We start from the raw sequence: 19,906 nt of genomic DNA, 5'->3' as shown, positions 1-19,906 counted from the left end.
TTAGGGGAAATCAAGAGATCAGCAAGGCCATCTCTTCAGAGATTTTATTTTCTACTTCTTATCTTGGAATAAAAAAAAAAGTAAAGATGTTAATAAAGCTCAAAGGTTCACAACCTTGGAAGCACTGCCAGTAAATAAAAAGTAAATAAAATAACAGACCATATATTATACACGGCAGCCTAGCAATGGGAAAAACACCTCTTGGTCACCATTCCTTCCAGCACAAGACAGGTGGTAGAGAACCTAATTGCTCACCTGCCAATCCCACCCCCAAAGTACTGCTGCCTCCTGTGAACTGTACTGAACACCAGTGTACCAGTACATTGGTGGGTACGGGGTAATGATTGTGTCTGTCATTCTAGTTGCCTAAAATCTGACCAATGTTATTGTTACTATAAACTCAGATCCTCACCTTTTAAAGCAAACTGTAAGACTGACAAGCAAAAACCCTAATGCCTTGCATGCTTTCTGTAAGAAGCTTGGAAAAACATTTTTCATTCCAGTTTGCTTCCTACTCCATACCCTGCTATCAGAAGAAGTCGGGTTGTTAGTCCTGATGCACTACAGCAGAAAAGCCATGTTCAAAGAGCTGTTTCCCTGAGCTGTGCAGCCCTTCATTACACACCATTCATCATTATCAACACCAGGAACTGCTGGAACAGCCCTTGTGAATGAAAAATCTCCCTGTTTAACTTCTAGAGGCTGCCAGCCCACTCCCTCTGGCCTCTGTGCTGAGGCAGGGTTTGTACCTTGGACAGGGGGCTGCTGGCCATGCTGTGTGTGCCCTCTGCCCAGAGCCCACCCTGACAGGAGGGCAGCAGCCCCTCTCTCCTGCCAGCAGGAACGCAGGAGTTGCTCTCCGAACGGCCGGCCCTAAACTGGCCTCTGCCAGGCAGAGCGCCGGAGGTGCCAGGGAAGTGCTTTCTTTCTGCACACCAGCAATGGTGTGCTTCTTGGCTCCACACTCCTGCAGAGGAAAGAGCTGCTGGAAGTGGAAGGAGCTGGAGGAAAGGACAACCGTTTCCAGATGGTCAGTTCCTCAGTCTCTCCTGATCAGGAGGCAAGGTGCTGCCAGGGCACAGGGCAGGCTGCAGCCCCTTCTGCAAGCACAGACATGGAGAAGCTGCTCTATTTCTAGCCTCTTCCCTTTGCTCGCTTTTTTCTTATTAATATTTTAAAAACATTTACGTAGCAGACACGTTGCAATTAATTTATCTTCCCTGGTCAAAACACATTTACTTCTGTAGAAACATGCCTCTGCCACCCATTTCAAAAGAAGAGCTGGGTTTCAGCCCACTCACTCAAACACAGATTTGTATTAATTTTTGTGCCTCATTAATTATTTCAGAAAAGGAGAATTCCTCACACAAATTAAAAAGTGACCTAAACTGTGTGTGCTATGAATGATAGTGGACAGAGACAAGGAAAAAGATGTTTCTCAGGGGTCACTGCAGCACTTTTAAGTCAAGTGAAAAGAACCTCAGGTTTCACAAACTCTTTTTCTTCTTCTTTTTTAGTACCATCTATTTTGTTCTTCAGCAGTTTTGGCCATGTTACATTAATATCATATCCATGGCTTTTTTGGGACTTTTGATATCTTAAACTTATTTTACACAGTTACACACTTTGATTTTTCTAAACAAAACATTATAGAAATATTTCAAGGACATGAAATTTCTAAATTAAATAATTAAATACTTTGTTATATCCAGCAGTATATTTCACTGCCATAGATGTATTAATGTGGAGTTTTTCGTCTAGGAGTGCAAAGTATTTATTTTATACAGTCCGAAAAAGGTAATTTTACATTTGTTAAGAGTATAAGAAAATTATGCAAAGAACAGCTGAGAAAGAGGAAATAGACCAGGAGGTATGTTCTTGAAAAGAATTATTGGAGGTGTTTTCTTGTTACAAGATATCATTTGTTATTTTTCAATCAAAGAAAACTTCAACAAAACACAAAAATGGTTGAACCATCTACTCTAAAAAATTATGAATGCCAAAAGATCACAAATAGCACATTAATGTCAGAGTGTTGGCTCTCATTGACTCCTCAGGATTTTAATTTTGCTTTTTAAAGGGAGAAAGCAGAGAAACAGAGAAGGCACCATTACACTAAGTCCATCCTGTGTTGCCCTAATTTTTTAAGCTAAAACCCCCAAACTGTGTCCATGATCTGTATCAGTTTGTACCTGACCACTTCAGCTGTCCCTGACACTTGACCTGCTTCCGAAAAGCAAGAAGTCCAATTTAAGTCGACGGTCCTACAGGGAGGTAATGGTTTGACCCTTGGTCCCTCCACTGCAACCGTTCCAATTCTCTAATGATTTCCCTGCAGGGTTCATTTACCAGTTCTGGGTCAAAGACCAGCACATCACGAAGGCAAGGGGCAGCAGAAGCACTGCATGATGGATTTGAAAATAAGTGCATCATAAAGGAAACCTCCATCAATTAGGGATGGCCTTTGAATTCAAAACAAAAGGAAGCAAAGTGCAAATCATAATGTCTATTCTGCTCACTTTAGCACCACACGATTTAGCAGATACACATGGTAAAAGAGGCATTTTAGCCTAGGTGCAAAACCAGCAATCATCCTAGGGCAAACAGTCCCCCCGTTCATCCTCAGAAGAGATGGCCTTTTGTTCACTCTGAGCAACAGTGAGGTTGAAGGGATTCACTATTCAATTCCACGCCATCTTTTGGTACAACTTAGTACTTTGATATGTGCACCATGACTTTAATTAGAAATATTAAGACCTGCTCTAACTATGAAGCAAAGTATTACCCAGGTCCATTTGCACTTTCTGGAATCTGTGGTTTAATTTACTTTTACAGGGAACTGCGAAACTACCAGTTATGAGTACATCTTTTCCATCCACTCATTGCTATGTATGCATAAAAACAGCTGCAAATTTCCTTTTTCTTCCAATGCTCTTCAATATTGAAATGCACTATGTGTTTTTTTTTTGGAAAGAAAGGTATGAGGAAGTATATTTAGAAGTGCAGAAGGAGATGCAATAACTGCATAAAAATATGAACAATGAAGGAAATAAAAGATATTGCTTGTTCCTAGTGAAAAATTGAGGGGAAAAAAGAAATACTGCCAGCAAATGTGCAAATAAAAAAAAAAAAAAGAGAATGCTAAAAATAACTTTTAAGGAGGTCTCTGCTTTCCTGAGTGAAGTGACCAGGCAAAGACATGTTAACAACTCTGCTGATGCTAGAAGCCATGGTCACAACTAGTGGTCACTGAGCTCTCATCTAATGAATTCTGCTTAGTTGTAACAATTAGGGAGCGATAGCCTCACATGCAACTCTTTTAATGCTACAGTTATAAGACCACCAAAATTAAAATATTAAAGAAATCCTAAAAGCTGTGGTTTTGGTTTTTTATGTTTTGTTGTGTTTGGTTTTTTTTTTTTTTTTTTTTGTTTGTTTTGTTTTGTCTTTTGTTTTTTAATACTTTTAATACATCTAGGCTTCACTTCCCTATTTATTTTTGAAGGACAGGAGAAACTGCTTATCTGATATTCAAAATATGTTCATTATCAAGAAGCCTTGGCTTCTTGCCAAGGCTTTTCAAATTTAATAGTGATTGAGACCTTGTAAAAATACTTTAATTTTCCAAGAGCTGAAGAAGCCTGGAAAGGAAGGACTTCATAGTGTTTCAGCACAGCAACTGAAAACTACAAATTGTCTTAAACTTTTGCTTGCCTGTGTGCATGAGTATCACATACTCTCTCCAATATTCTGCCCAATACTAGTATGTATGTATTATTTTCTGGCACAAGAAGCATAGAAACCCATACTCTTGCTAAAACAGAGAGGAAGAAAAGTGTGACTTTCTTCAACAATACTTGTCTGAAAAAAAGAACATGACTGCTAATACTGAGAACAGCCAAACCTAAACCGGGAGCAGAGATATAAAATAATAAGGAAAACACAGCAACAAACTTTTTACATCACCTTCTCTTCATAAGTGCCAAACTTAGAAGTTGCGTAAAATCCTCTGTATTGAGCCCATCAAGTTTGCTGACCTTGAATCTCCTGAATTACCTCCCAAAGCCTTTTGAATCCTCACTTCTATTTTGGCAAAAGTGAGGGATGGGCAACATCCGCTGGTATCTGAGTGAGCAGGGTTTGTCTATGCAACCAGGCTGGCTGAGAATAAGTTCTTGCTGCCAACCACACCATATGTGACAGGAAAACTTTGGTTAATAAAAACCATATTGATGTACTTGTTAACGACTTGAACAGCCCAGTAATTGAATTTAAACCAGTTAACTATTCACCAGGGTTTCATCAGCCCACCTCCTTCATCTCCTCTAGCCCTGTGTTATTTCAAAGCAACTGGAAGAATTTTACACCACCACCACCCTTCCTACCACAACCCTTTCACCATTAAGTGTGCAGGAAGCCTTGTGTTTGAGCAGCTCATTTGAAGAGCTCTTAACTGCATTTTTGAAAGAACAAAGCAGTTTTATAACTCTCTCTATACAAACAGAAGGCACTTATCTGAGGGGCTCTCTTATTTTCAGTCCATCAATAAGTGACACCGATATGTTACAACTGGCTACCACCATGGAGACAAAGTGTGTTCGTCCCTGACCTCAAAGGGATCAATCACATCAATGTTTCTATGAGGTTTGCGTTTTTTTATTAAAGGGATCAAGGAAAGAAACAAAGCTCCCCAAAGTACATAAAATGTTTTAATGCATAAGTTTTTCAATTTCCTCATCAGCAACATTATTTGAAAGCTGCATTACTAAAAGGTTGCAATTACAGAAAGATGGTTTTCAGTAATTTTTTTGAAGTAGTAATTCTTTAATTTCTCTTCCCTCATTTTTCATCAATTAAGTTTAATTTTTCCTGTGAGCCAACACAAGGGAGCTGACAATAAAAGCTTGATGCAGCAAACCTTTCCAGAGGCCCTTAAGCCAAGTGATTTCAGCTTATAATCAGGATATGCTTGTATTCACAACTACCCTCACTATGGCTCCACCTCTGCTCAAAAGTGTGGTTTTTCAAGATTTCTGGCAACATTTTGCTTTTGTAGTTGTATGCAAAGAATGGTTCACTACAAACATTACTAGAAATAAAGAACTTATTTGTTTATTTTTGCTTTAATTAAATTATTCTGTGCAGCTCATTTATCTCACACAGACCACAATTTACTATTGCTACCTATTGAAACAAAACCTCCGTGTGATGAACTCCTTATTGGTGAGCACCTACAAAAAATTATGAGATTTCTCTCAGAGACGTCCCTCTCCCTCCCTAAATTCAGACAGGAATAGAAAAGCCAAGAGTTGTCTTTAACTGTACACCAGGTCTCAGACTATACAGTAATACACATTGCAACAGATTTGCACAACATTTGGGCAGCATCTCAATGGATTGATAGCTTATCTGCAGAGATGTGAACTTACCAAGGTTCTGCTTAGTGTAGATATCCAGACAAGCAGTTGGCAGCAAGGTTTCTTCTGCACTAATTACATTCTTTTCCAAAAGTTCACCCTGCCTGGGTGTCCAGGTAATTGCAATTAAGGCAAGAATCTGGTAATTAGAAATTCAAGTGCCCTGCCAAGAACAATACACTTCCTCTTAACGTGCTGGCCAAAGAACTAATTCACTTGGAAACGACAGAAGCTGATGTGAAGTGGCAGAGTAGATGTTGATTAAGCAACAACCATAGAAATGCATTCCCTTCCCCCGAAATCATTTAGACTCTTAGAAAGTGTTTCATTACCTTTGAAACATTCAAAATAAATTAAAAAATCAAAACTCCACGCTTTCAAACAGCATCATATTCTGCTCCCATGTCTGCTTAGAATTGCTGGAATGCCTTTCTTGAAGCTGAAAATACAAAGCTGGTCACACTCCCCTTCAATCTCCCACCAAAAGCTAACTTTGTATCATGACTCAGCAATTACTGCTCAAAGGCATTACTGAGTAAGTATCAAATCACTTGGTAATTGCTGAAAAAAGTTTAACACAGAGGAACAAATACATTTTTAAAGAAGTATAAACCACAGCCACTCGCAGTTTAGTGCTCTCACAGGACAGAAAGATACTATATTGTCCTCTAAATTCCAAGTTTTTTAATGGTATTGTTAGTTGGAAATGAATGGTTATTTTTTACTCTCCCTACACATTTCTTTCTAACTCACAGCTGTTCTTGTCAATTCGGAATAACATCTCTATCCCAAATCTTGGGCCCAGCTTCTTATGGTTAATACTTGTTTTTTCTTTCAAGAAACACAAAAGCCTTTTTCTACTGGGGATAAGAAAACTCTTCCTGTATGTATATTGTGTATGTGTGTGTGTCTATTTACACAGTTATGTGAACACAGACGTTTCTGTCCAAATCAAAGCCCTGGAATCATGTGCCTGGCTTTAGACATGACTGTGACTATTTATTTTTATACAGCTAAGCAATTTGAAATTCAAAGACGGGATGTTCTGGGATGATGTTATTACAGCTATTTGAAAAAAAATGGGGTGGGGGAGAAATTCCCTCCCTCTTTCTGAATAAAAATGTATACCAGGTCCACATTCATGCTAGATGAGACAGGAAAGTGCTCTCTCCAGTCCTGAACTCTGTGGTTCCCAAATAGCCTCTTCTGGATGACATCACTACCTCTTTAAGTGTGCTACTCAGGCACTATCAAAGAAACTTCTGTTGCCTTGTCTCGTGTTTCACCCACTGGAGACTTCAATAAAATCCCATCACTGGGATTGATCTGGGGATCAAAAACCACCACAAGCATCACTCACAGTATCCAGAGTGCACTTCACAAACGGAGCCTAGAGAAGCACGCAAAATGTGTATAGAGCCCTGATGGAAAACTATGAAAAGGAAAGGATGCTTTGAAATTTTCAAGTTTTGTTGTTGGTTTGCTTTCATAAAGCATTGTAAGAGCAGTACTGCTCCCCTCCCGCCCCCAGTGTTTTTAAGCTTAAAAAATTACTCCGTTCTCTCCTGACCTCTGTTTTCTATTGCCTTAGTGTGTTTCCAAGATTTCTTAGATCATAGCCAGACATAACTACTAAAGAAACAAGCTGAGATCATCAAAACCTCATGACTGAAATGCTGAAAACAAAATAAAATGTACAGTTTTCACCACCCACCCCAGAAGTACATCAAGTGCACAGCAAGAAAAGCCTACAGTAAGAAATTACCTCTCACGCGCTGCAGCAAAGCCTCAGGAGCTAATAATACAAGAAATAAAACTGCTGTTTTGATTGATAGATCTGTTAAAGTTTCTTATCGCTTATTTCCAACAATGCCAGTCAAATATGCTTCATCTTTTATCAGTAACAAAATAAAGTTATTTTTGCCTGAGAATCTAAATTATAGATACTTATACATAGAGAAACAGCACTTACCCAAGTGACAATTGGGGACTAATATTTTGCAACTGACCTAACAACGTATTAAAGAAAAAATAACAAAGATTAACTCCTACCATCTAACACTCTATTCCTTCCTATAATTCATTTCAGTTGATCATAAGCAAGTTGTTTAGTTCAGGTATACTGGGTTATAACTGAAGTAATCTTCCCCTTTACATCATGTTCAATACAGAAATTAACTGTATGAATTCTTTGTTCATGTAACAGATAAATTTTACATATGTTACACAATTATTTAGATATATTTACATGTTTATGCAAACACACACATTTGTATATACACAATACATATAGTGTAATTTTTGATTGGTAAAGCTGGGTACTGAAAAACGTCTAATTCTCAGCAAGGTTTTGCTGTTGCACTGTAAGTCATTTTTATCTTCCTGGGTAAGTTAAGATCTACTTTTCAAGGAGTATGAAAATCCTCTAACATGCACACTGATTTCATAGTTACAACATTCTGAAAGTCATTGGATGCTTTGTACATGGCATAAAAATGAAACTAGTGCTTTGCGGGGAATTCAGTCTAGACAAGTCTGAAAAAGTTAGGAGCCTTATTGTCCTTGTATATACTCACACCTTCACAGAAGCAGATGAACAGCTGACTGTGTCCATGGAATTGGATAAGATCATTTATCAAGGTGCTGACATTGTCTGCACGCAAGCAGGGCTGGGCCACATTTCCTTCTTAATTGCAGGGGTACATCATAACCCAGAGAACGAGAGAAAACTCTAAGAGGCCACAAACCACAAAAATGGCAGAAGAGTTTAGACCAAAAGAAAGGGATTTTTCATGTCAGAAGTTACCAGATGCCAGCCTGATGCATGTGTGGGTCCATCCTGCTGCTTCTGAGCAGCTGCTGGAAGTGTTCAGAACACACTCCCACCTGGGACCCACCAGGAGCAGCAGCTTCCCTGCTCCTTTCCATAGCCTCTTCTCATCTGTGTGCTGCTGAGCTAGGATCACAACTTGCACTACACTGGACCACACTGTAACAATGTTATCTCCATTGGCTCTGCACGAATGTTGAAGACCTCAACAGTGTGCCAAGCACTGCTCATGCTCCACAAAGCTGACTGCTGTCAGGGGTATCCCCATCTCTAGAAGCAAAACTACCTAAGTTTCTCTCTGGACCACAAAATCCTTTTTTTTTTTTACACTGAATATTATATCAGAAACTAAGTAAAGTTAAATAAACTTTCTCTTGTAACATCCTTAAAAACAGTTAATAATGGATTTTTTTAAGTTAAGATTTTTCTATATAACACTCCATAAAACAGTAACAGAGCATTTTACTGCTTCTTTCTTCAAAGATGCACAGCCTTTCTGAGAGCTGCATCCATTCAAGCAATGGAAAGAAGCCAAGGTACAACCAGAGGCACAGAGGCACTTATATTTTGAAATTCAAATGGTCACTTTAGAAAAATTATACTAACCAGCACATAGCAATATAAATTGTTCTATAAAAGCAGCGAACTGCCTTATAAACTGCTCTTTTAAAACTAACTTAAGGAAAAAAAAAAAAAAAAAAAAAAAAAAAAAAAAAAAAAAAGAGGTCAACAATGGACTACATAGCTGTAAAGTAAGTTGCCAGTTCGCGGACAAGATGATGAAAATCAGCCATGAAGGACTTTTGAAAGGCAGAAAGAACAAGGTGATGGATATATTTGGGTGAGCGATCAGGCCTTGCTTCAGTAGCAAAATACATGTGTAACACTGCATCCATGCCAGCTCTGCAGGCATGGTATTCTAGACAAATTCATTATCATTCAATAATAATGACTCAAGAGCCAGTATTTTCTGGAAAAAACTAATTTACTGCAATGGACAAGCAGCAGACTGCCAGCAGTTAGACAGGTTTGGGGACAAGTCAACCACACCACAGATAATTTCCTCCATTTTATAAAGGTTCAGTTGTAACACAGACAGATACCTTATTTTCCTAACTTTGAATTTGAAGTCCTTTCCAAAAATCTATCCAATGTCTTTGTGCAACAGACTCCAAATATTTTTCTGAACCGCAGGCAAAGGCTTGTGTAAATGCAAAGAATGACACAATAGGAAAATTACTGGACGCCCTCACTGTTTCTCATTAGCTATTTTATTTTTTTAAAGAAGATACAGTTTCTAATGACCTTCCCACCCAAAGGGTAAGAGCTTTGTCACTTGTGAGTTATTTGTATACTCCTGCTAATTGTATCATTACACTCCTCCAACTGTTATGAATATTCATTTTCTTTCACTTCTCTCTCTGTGCACTTATTAACTGTGTAACACAAATACTCAAGAGATTTTGTGTGTGTGTGTATATATATGTATGTGTATGTGTGATATTATTTATGTAAATCTATAGCTGACCTGTGCACACAAAACATTATTCACCAGTGCTACCACAGCCCTTAGAAACAATGTTTTAAAGGTCTGAACTGAAAGAGAAATTGCAAAGGTTCCAAGTAACCGAATTTCACCTCAAACAAAACCAGTTCCTTTTACAACGATTTTGTTGGCAAGGATATGAACTCACCAAGCATTTCTTATCATTATTGTTGCTATTATTTACTGAACACTAAACCGTGTTTTGTCTTATATATTTAAATTACGAAAGTAAGCTGCCTAAAAGACCGCGTCTTGTCGTGTTTGCTTCTATCTGCTGCTACAGTTTTAAAGCACATTTCCCTTTATTTCACTTTTCCACAAGCCATAAAAAAACTCATTTCTAATTCATCCGTTCGTTCAGCTTAACCTCTCTTCTCAGCAATTAAAGTACTCTGCGCATCCCTCATCTATCACACAGCCAGCTAAATAATGCATTGCGTCCTCCGCTCATCTTTTATCATCCCAAATGACAGGTATTAGCATATCTCCCCAGTCAATTACAGTGCAGCGGAATAATCACAGCATAATTGGGCGAAAGCCACTCTAATCACCAACCCTGCAAACTCGCAGAATAAAAACTGAGTGGCAGTTCAGACAGGCCTTGCTCTTGTCCATGACTCCAGCCAACAGGCTTGGCAGGTCTCCATTTCCTTCTGCCTTTCCAAACTTGTTCTTCGGGGCTGAACTTCTCAGCACATACACACGCAACCCATTTGGGTTTTCTTAAAGGAAGACCAGCGCATTGATAAATATTACCCAAAGACTATTTGCTAACAAATGCCAGCCTGGAACACAGCACAGCTGTTTTCTGCCCTTCAGATCATCCACCGGGGCTCTGCTTTACAGACTAGCTTTGACAGATGGGTTTGTTGCTCGAGGTAGAAAGTTTTACATTCCATGTTAGAGCAAGCAGAATTTCTTTTCCTTTAAGTATAAAGGATTTATGAGATCTAACACAGTTAGGTACTGCTTTAGATGGTGCTGCTTACTGCAGACATTAGCTTTCTGGTTTTCAACACTAGTGAGATGCCCACAAAGCATAATTTTTATTTGTTGTCTGTTTAATACATCTAGATTAAAATCCTACGTATCTATTTGAACATAAAACAAGTGTTTCACTAGCTAAACAAAAAGACAAAAGTAAATTAACACCACAATGCCGTCTCCTGTGTTCAATCTGAGCAAATGAGAGTACCAACAGAAATTCTCCACCTCCATGGCCATTATGCCAACTTAAGGCTAATGGGCTCCTAGATATGCAGTCTCCCCACAGCTCTCAAACTGGTGGTGTAGGACTAATCTCAGGCGAGCTACTTGCTCTGAGACTTCCCCGTTATGGGATTCAGAGCCATGTTCGGATGGAGGAGCTACCCATGGATGGTGGTGGGACCATCCCAGACCTGGCTGTGCTCCTGGGATCTGCTTACCCTACAGGGCAGGAGTGCATCAGCTCTACAGTCTGAGATCCTCTCAACAGCCAGAAGTTGAGGGCACAAACAGTGCCCTGGGAAATCAGGATATGAATGGAATTCAAAAGAAGATTTTCCACAGTATTACATCAGCACAGTTGAAATTTTCGAATGTATTACAAACATGGAAAGTCTTCTGAAATCTAACAGCCAAGTTATCTTCTTTGAAATTCTAAGTGAGATGTACTAAATTTGTGCTGTTGTCATCATTGGTAGCAGACTCAAGTTGAGCATATTTTCTAGTTCAGGCCCAAAGAGAGAAGAAAATGCTACTAAAGAAAAAGAACAGTTAGACATACAACCAGACCATTAGCATAGTGCATCCCTGCTGTTTGGTTAGCTGTGTGCATAAGTGCAAATTTTACCTAGTATAGGGTTAAATAGCAAATAATTACAAAAACCCAAGACTTTCTGGAAGTAAAGTTTAGGCAAGCTACGTACCTATTTCAGTCTAGGGGAGGGGGTTGCTTCAAATTCCTCACACTAAGTACTTGAGAGCTTACACATTGTTTTAGCTAGAACACATCATAATTTTAAAATAGCAGTTAATTTTTCATCTTCTTCCTGATCTTTTTGCTCCCCTGTTTTCTCTAAACCACTTTCAAATTTCTACCCCAACAGAATTTCTTTTTCATTGGCAGATTTAACACCAGATATATTTAATCAGTGGTGATCTTCCCATCTCTGCTTTCCAAAATGGACCTGAACAAGATAGGGAGGATTTTCCTTATTTATTAAATTCATTTTTTATAACTTCTCATTATATAGTTCTGTGTACCAGCACTGTTCCATACAGTGTAGCTATGGGAACAATTTGGTGTTAAACCCCTTACAGAAAGCTGGGCAGGGAAGAATAACAGCTTGTGCATAGGACAAAGAGAAACATCTTCCTTACCCCCATGTCTTCCAAAGAATCCATACTACTGATTTTCCACACACAAGCTGATGCAGCCACAGAACAAGTGAGAAGGGCAAAGCAAGGCTTGAGACTGTTTCACAGTGGAAATACTGGTAGAGGATCTGTGCTTCTGTCCCCTGAACAGACTGAAGTGTTCACAAAGATGTGGTAACTATTCAGCTTGCTGTGCTGCTTCTTTCTTCTGTGCCACCACAGGGCCAAAGCCTGCTTCTTCTGCTAAGAACCACAGATCCAAAGACCTACCACCTGTACCCTTCCAGCACCTTTCATCTTAACTCATTTCTCATTTGAATCTTTGCTTAAAAGAAACAATGGCATAGAGTAGTTATATGAATAAAATTTTCACTGTTTTAAAATTCCAGTGTTACTCTGCTGCATGGCCTTCCAAGCTGCTTACTTCATACAAACAGATGGAGGAGACTTTCCAAATTCCAACTTATTACCTTTTATAATGTTAGGTACTGTGTCACTCTCAACAGATTCACTGAAAACAATGTGACCTGGGGCAAAGCCAATCGACAAGAAAAAAAAAGGGGTTTAAATAATGGCTTTCAACTGACAGAAAGACGTAAAAAAATTTAATTTCCCTCCTATGATTGCTGATTTCACTCCTGTTCTGTATAAAACCCAGCAGAGTGAATGAAGGCCAGTCAGCTAGGTCATAACAGGTTACATTGAAAAAAGCACTAAGTTAAATGCTGTTACAGGAGCCTTTATAAAGCCCTACAGACGCTGCTTTTCTTTCTGCACTGCATTTACTGCTCATAAGAAGTGTTCAAGAGCTACTGAGGTTTCTTCATTCCGGCAATCTAAAGGCATAGCGCGTGTCCCTGAACAAGACACACGAACATCGCCCTGTGCTAAGAAATGCATCTGCTCTGCTTTTCTTCTTTTTATCTTTCTTTTTTCCTGAACACCAGCATCCAGCTTTATGAAATTAACGACTTCTCTGTGAAGAGGCAGGCCAAGACCAAATCCGATTTTGCAGAGGTACACAAGTCTCCTTAATTTCTCAATGGATACATCTGGTAAAGCCAAAAACTGAAGGATTTGGCAGCCTGTAATACAAAGCCTACCCAGGAACCAGTGACGTACTTTGAAGTGCAAACAGCCTTAACAGTTTGTTTCACCTCTGGGGCAAAAGTTTCTACAGCCCTATTTCAAAAGACCTTGCTGGGGCAGGTTAGAATCACCGAATGGTTTGGGTTGGAAGGGACCTTAGAGTTCCCACCCCCATGGCATGGGGGACAACCTCCACTAGACCAGGCTACTCAAAACCCCATTCAACCTGGCTTTGAACACTTCCAGAGATGCGGCATTCACAGCCTCTCTGGGCAACCTGTTCCAGTGCCTCAACATCATCACAGTACAAAATTTCTTCCTAAGATCAAATATAAATTTAGTCTTTTTCAGTCTGAAGCCATTGCCCCATGTCCTGTAACTACAGTTCCTGACAAACAGTTAGGGTTGAACGATGAAGGTTAGGGCTCTTCTACCTGTCTACCTCACTGCTTTGCTGCTTTTACAGAAAAATCATGATAAGAGAATGTAAACTTGCACCCAGATACTGAAACTCAAACTGAGTCCCATGGTTTAAACTATGACTGTCTGGACTAGCGCAAAATACATACATGTGTTATGAGGTTTGAAAATTCTGGTAAGTAGCTAGGAGTAGTTAACACCTTCTGCAGTATCATCTGTCAAAGGACCCCCTGATAAGACACCTCATCTAAAGAATGCAGAGATTATTCTTATAATCACACAACTCAAATTCTACAACTTTATGTTATACCGGGACTGCTCTCAGCTGTTACAAGGAAGCAAATAAAAAGCACAGTCATCACACAGTAACATCAAAACCTTGGCCTAGGTGTTGGATATTGACTGCTTGATGGTGCACCCAGACACATACCAGATTTTGTATTTTTGAGAAAAGGACAATTCATCTAATAACAACATCCAAAGTCATGTGCTAATAAGTAATTTCTCAGGAAATAGGAAAGATTTTTAAGCAGCTTTTAAGAAAAGGTTCCAGAATTTCAGATGAAAGGAGAACATACTATAAAAACTCCTCCACCAACACCTGGAACAAAATAATAGCTTTAAAAGCCCCTTTTAAATCTACATTACTTGGAACTGAAATTCAGGAACATTATTTCCTTTCATTAATAATCAAGATTCTGTGACCAACAAATGGATCAAGTTCTACCTATAGATGCAGCATTTTAATACCTTTAAGCTGCATGCAAATTTCTACCCAGCAAGGGAATTTCTGTGTTGATGTTTACAAAGTGCAAATGTGACATGCTGCAGCTGCCTTGCACATTATGGGACACAATTTTCATAGTCCTGGACAATGCCTGTCTGCAAAACTGTGAAGATAGAAAAACATAAACTATTCAACAAGGTAGCCAGAGACACAGCAGAGGAGGAGGGGGCAGAAAAAGCACGGCTTTAACACCATCCTCAGCTCTACAATGTTGGAGAATTCTGTAAATTAGTCTTTGCTTCTCTGAACATTAGTCGACTCACAGTGGACACTATCATGGTGTCTGAATGCAAAAGAACAGTCTGCAGAAAAAGCATGCAAGATAAATCCAAGAACTGATGGGAAGATGTATTCTCTGGAGTAAGTGGTTAGTAGGGAACCATAAGCTACCACTCTTTAAACTGGCACCTAAGGACTGCTGAAACCGTATAGATTTGCAAAGTTTAGTCACACATGAACTCTCTCCTCGATGCAAACTCTTTATGTTCTCATTAAGGACAGTCCTTGAGAAACAGACAGAAACAAAGTCCCTTCCTTCACAATTGCACAGACTTATGTTTCAAAAATTAGGCAGCAGTGTCCCTTTATCACTGAACTTTCATCATCAGTTGCAGTACTGTAATTTATTTGAAACTCGGGTTCGGGTTTGTTTTGTGGATCTTGAAGGATGTTAAAATACTGACATTTTTATTAAAATACTTTTATTCCAATAGATCTCATAGCCCTAACACTTATTTATCTTTTTCAAGAATGCTCTAATACTGTAATAATTATGACCTATGTTCGATTGACTTGATGACTAATGAGCCTTCTGTAACCCAAGTAAAAATCCCATAAGCTTTGATAAATTGCACAGATGTAATGTCGTAGCAACACTCAGTCACTACTTTTCCAGGATGAAACAGGAGTATGGAGATAAAGCTGAGAGGATAATTGCCTTCCCTAGAATGTTGTTTTCCCATTTCCTTCTTCTTTCCTAGGGGGTGGGAGCATAGTGAGGAGAATATGCATTATGTTCCGACACAAAATCCTCAAATCTAAGAGGAAAGTTAGGAACCTCTTTTAATGTAAAAGACTTCCTACGCTACCTGGACTCTACCACTAACAGGAATGATGCTTTATTTTTTCCATGGATCTTTCAGCATAACCACACCTATGCCATGGGGATAGAAGTGTCTCCAAAGGAACGGCATTTTCCATTCAAGAGAAAATACAGTTGAATTCTTATTACAGAATAGAATACTCAGCATTTTAGTTACTGCTTGGAGGATTGTAAGAAAAACATACATGGTCTCAAAAATGGGATTAGAGCTCCCTTATCGCAAAAATTAAGTCTAAATATATGGGAAGCAATCAGTTCCATGCATAGCTGTTCTCATTGCCTCGCTGTATGTGCATGAATGAAAGCAGGCACATGTGCTTATTACATTTCTTAGCATATGTACAATATCAAGGAAATGATATAATCTTTGGTTATCTAGGACTTTAAAATCCACATTATTAAATAACTTACATCATCCTAAAGACAGGTTAGTAAAATGTCATGGTTTTCTTCTATAAATAATGTTAAAGAAACGAGACAAATTAATAAAGTAACTGCATTCAGAAAATGGTTGCAAAAAGTGCTTTCTCTAAATTAATTATTAAAACTGCTTATGACTCTCTCCCTGAAAAATATTCCAAAACCTGGATAATGTCCAAATAGTATTTTGGAATTAGACATCTGCTCATCACATCACCCATCTTATAATTTCCTTATAGACTGGTTCCAGGTATTAATAAGCCTTTTTAAGTCTGGAATGACAAGATCCAGCTACAGAATAAAAATGCTAACATATATGCATTTTAAGCAACTTTTGTTTAGAAATATTGCTTCCCTTCTGATTTGCAAGATCATATGTATGTTAGTATAGAAACCATTTGCAATCCCTTTACAAATAATTCCTTAGTATCAGTTTACCACAGAAACATAAATATGAATTATTATAAAGCATTTTTAAATCCAGAAGTACTATACTGCAATTTTGAATAATTTAATGCATAACTAACTTTAAAAATTCACTTTAAAAAACTGTCTTTCCATTGTTACACAATGACTTGAAAAAGGGAACGTTTCCCCTTTGCTCAGCTATGGCAGATGCCACCTCTGGGACAGAGGAGCCGAGCACCAGACATTGGTGCAGCCCTTTTGAAACTGAAGACTGGCACCCACAACACTCCTCCTAAATTTATTATGCTCTTTCTTATAGCTCAGCAGTGACACATAAGCAACAAGCAGAGCTGAGAGCAATCTACAGTGACAATCTCAGGCTTATTTTATTTTCACCAAAGAGGTTGCTATTACTGCTATCCATGCTGCTAGTATGCACAAAATGGACCCAAGGTATAGAAAATCTTTGATTTTATTACTTCCAATTGAGCATGTACAGCTCTACAGATACGCAGCCAGAACTTCATATGTACATAAGCCTTTTGCAAGCTGTTCTCAACGAGCACACAAAAATTCAGAGTGTATGCATTAAGAAATCTCAAAATTGACAGAAAGTGAACCTAGCTTTTCCACTTATGCCTCCTAGCACAAACTTTACTGTGCAGCAGGGAGCCGTAACTTTGAAATAATAACAGATAACATTGCATTTGAGTCTTATTTCCTGTTATTTGGGGCCTCTTGCCTAATTTTTTTTAATACTAAAATGACAAGGGGGCAAAACCAATTACAGAAACAAGGCAACCTGCTCTTAAACTGATTAGCCTAGATGTCAAAATGGTCGTATTCACTTTTACTGAACATCTTTCCAGCAAAGCAAATCCACTCTCTTCTAGACCAAGTGTCATATACAAGTGTACATATGCAAATATGTACACTTCAATCTACCGACTGGTGTTTGATCAATTTACATAGTTGAGTGGCTCACTCAGACTCTCTGTGCTTTGAGGTTACATGTCCTAGAATGTACTGAGCTTGTTGGCATTTCAAAAATTAAATTTAGAAAAACGTATTACTTCACAGTTCTTTCCCCTAAGTTACTAAAATATTTAAGTGTAAGATATTCTACATCTAGATAAGGGGATAAATCAAAGATCAAGACAATGAACTTCCATTCAACACTAGCCATTTTCTGCACCTTTCATCTCTTTATCAAAACACAGAGAGATGAGCCTTGAGGGAAGCAAGCCCTGGAGTGAGACATTCCAGGCTTGCTGAAGTATGCAAGGAGACCACAGTGCAATGGTTGCATGTATCTGAGTTTAGCGAAAACCATCTTTCACTTTTAAATTAGAACATGCTGAACACAAATAACTTTGCAGAGCAAAATTGGAAGTGCAAGACTAAAATAATAAGAGACAATTCTAACCAGAGAAAGATCTGGAAATCTATCCAGCCCTGACAGGCCTTTTTTTCCCCCCACAGCTTAAAGATGCGCCAGTAGGAAAGCGAGAAGGCAAACTCTTCTCTGCTGAAGCACAGCAATCACGTGGGCCTCACTGGAAGTTCATTTCAGAGTTTGCATACCATGGCACCTAGTTGTGGGTAGACTTTAGGCTGCACACAACTCTGCATCTTGGAAAGCCCTCTAATTGAGGGCTCTTGAGATATTTATGGTTAAGCAGGAGCATCCTGCCGAGGGTGGCACTGGCCCCCCCAGAGCTGTGGCAGCCAGCCCACAGAGCACCATGTGTGATGGGCTAGGCCAGTGCTCCCCCAGGAGTGAGGTTCCTGCTGCAGTTTAGCACAGCACAATTTGCATGGTGGGGATGTAGAGGTAAGGCACCGATGTCCTGGCCAATACCATGAAGTGACAGGCATTCTCAGTAGGGCTGTTTATTAAGCATGTGCACATTCGGGATTTGGAATGTGTATTTCATCAGATTTAGCAGAAAGATGGTCTTTGCCAGAACACGATAAAAGGGGGTATGTATGGAACGCAATCCCTAAATTACTATTGTCATAGTTTAGAGTATACTTACTTTAACTCACTGTAAAATATTACAAACTAACTCCAAATCTTAGTGAGCAATGTTCTCCGGCAAAATGTATATTCACAGTAAAGATCTACAAGAAGAGACTGTGGCAATAGATGCAGCAGGGGAAAAAGAGAACCAGGTGCTGCCATGTAAGGTATTGTTTTTAATTACTTTTAATTATTTCACAAGATAATCCAAATTACTGCACAAAGACTTTATTACATATGTTTGAAATATTTCTATTCTAGACTGAAGATTTCATGCTGTCTAGTCTGAAGGAAATAAGTGGCAGGGAGCAAAAAAAAAAAAAAAAAACAAAAAACCACCAACAAAACTTCTTTGGCTTTACTTACTGGGAGATTTAGTGATCAGGGATTAAAAATATGTAACCAGTCTTTATCAAACTCCCTACAATTTAGGGCAAAATAAACAGGATTTAACTCTCAAATGTGGAAAGGACATAGCTCTCTTTTTACCTTTTAACACTGGTTTTCTTTGTTTTGCTAAGACCTTGTATTTCAAATCTGCTGGCGATATGATCACAGCACATTACGCATGCACAGCTTCTCTCCAGCAATCACAAAACACTATGAGCACAGCCCAGACAAACGAGGGCACACATTCCTTCCTAGGAAGGATGCATTCTAGTGTATCTTCAAGCCCTAGCTCAATCCCTCTGAAATCAGAGAGGCATCTGCCCCACACTGTTCTCCTTCTGGGCCATGGAGTACCAAATTGATTCTCTGCACAGTCATATCCAAGATTATTTTTAGCCCAATTCTCAGTTACTGTGAGAAAAAGGTGTCTGAAACAAATCTTGAGAGCCCACTAGTTAAAATAATGCTGACTCCCTGATAAAGCCAATGGAAGAGTGGTGGACTAAGTGCTTTACAAACCAAATAGTTCTGCACATCACCACCAACAGCTGGGTCTGTGCCACAATGTGTGTGCGTGTGTGTGTGTGTCTCTGTGTGTGCACATATGCACACACATATGTGTGATGATAATGTGATGCACATGATTCTCTGTTCATGTATTTTGACGTTAAACTTGTGACTTCCATTTTGCCACAAAAATGAAATGCACAAAACGACGGCTCAGAAGGAGCTGGGGTACCTGGGGTTGGTACCTCCCTGGTTTTCTGTAGGAAGGAGTACTGCAGTCACACTGAGCTTCTCCCAGCTGTGGAAGGCCCTGTCAGCACCTGGCTGACAGCAGGGAAGGAGAGTAATTGAAGGGGAGTAGAAAATCCTGAGAAACTTTTTGCAGACATTACAGAAGATTTAGTGACCAGGTATGATATGAACCAACTTAAGAAAAAATTACAAGATCAGCAATTATCTGTTTTGAAGCCATGCAAAAATCCTGCCAAAAAGAGAAAAAAGGCTACATAACTAAACATAGATACATGAGAAATAAAATTTTACATGTATATTTAAATAGACAGCTTTGTCTATATATATTTTATATTTCCATGTGCATGTATAAAA

General features: G+C 38.9%; 1 protein-coding gene across 6 annotated transcripts in view; it reads right to left on the bottom strand.

Moving 5' to 3' along the window:
• Window positions 1-19,906, bottom strand: part of ARID1B (AT-rich interaction domain 1B) — a 326,002-nt gene that overhangs the window by 110,953 nt on the left and 195,143 nt on the right. The gene's annotated exons all lie outside the window — the stretch shown is intronic.

The sequence above is a fragment of the Anomalospiza imberbis genome, chromosome 3, assembly GCF_031753505.1.
Source record: "Anomalospiza imberbis isolate Cuckoo-Finch-1a 21T00152 chromosome 3, ASM3175350v1, whole genome shotgun sequence".
Taxonomy (NCBI): domain Eukaryota; kingdom Metazoa; phylum Chordata; class Aves; order Passeriformes; family Viduidae; genus Anomalospiza; species Anomalospiza imberbis.
This window is presented reverse-complemented; position numbering and strand designations above follow the sequence as displayed.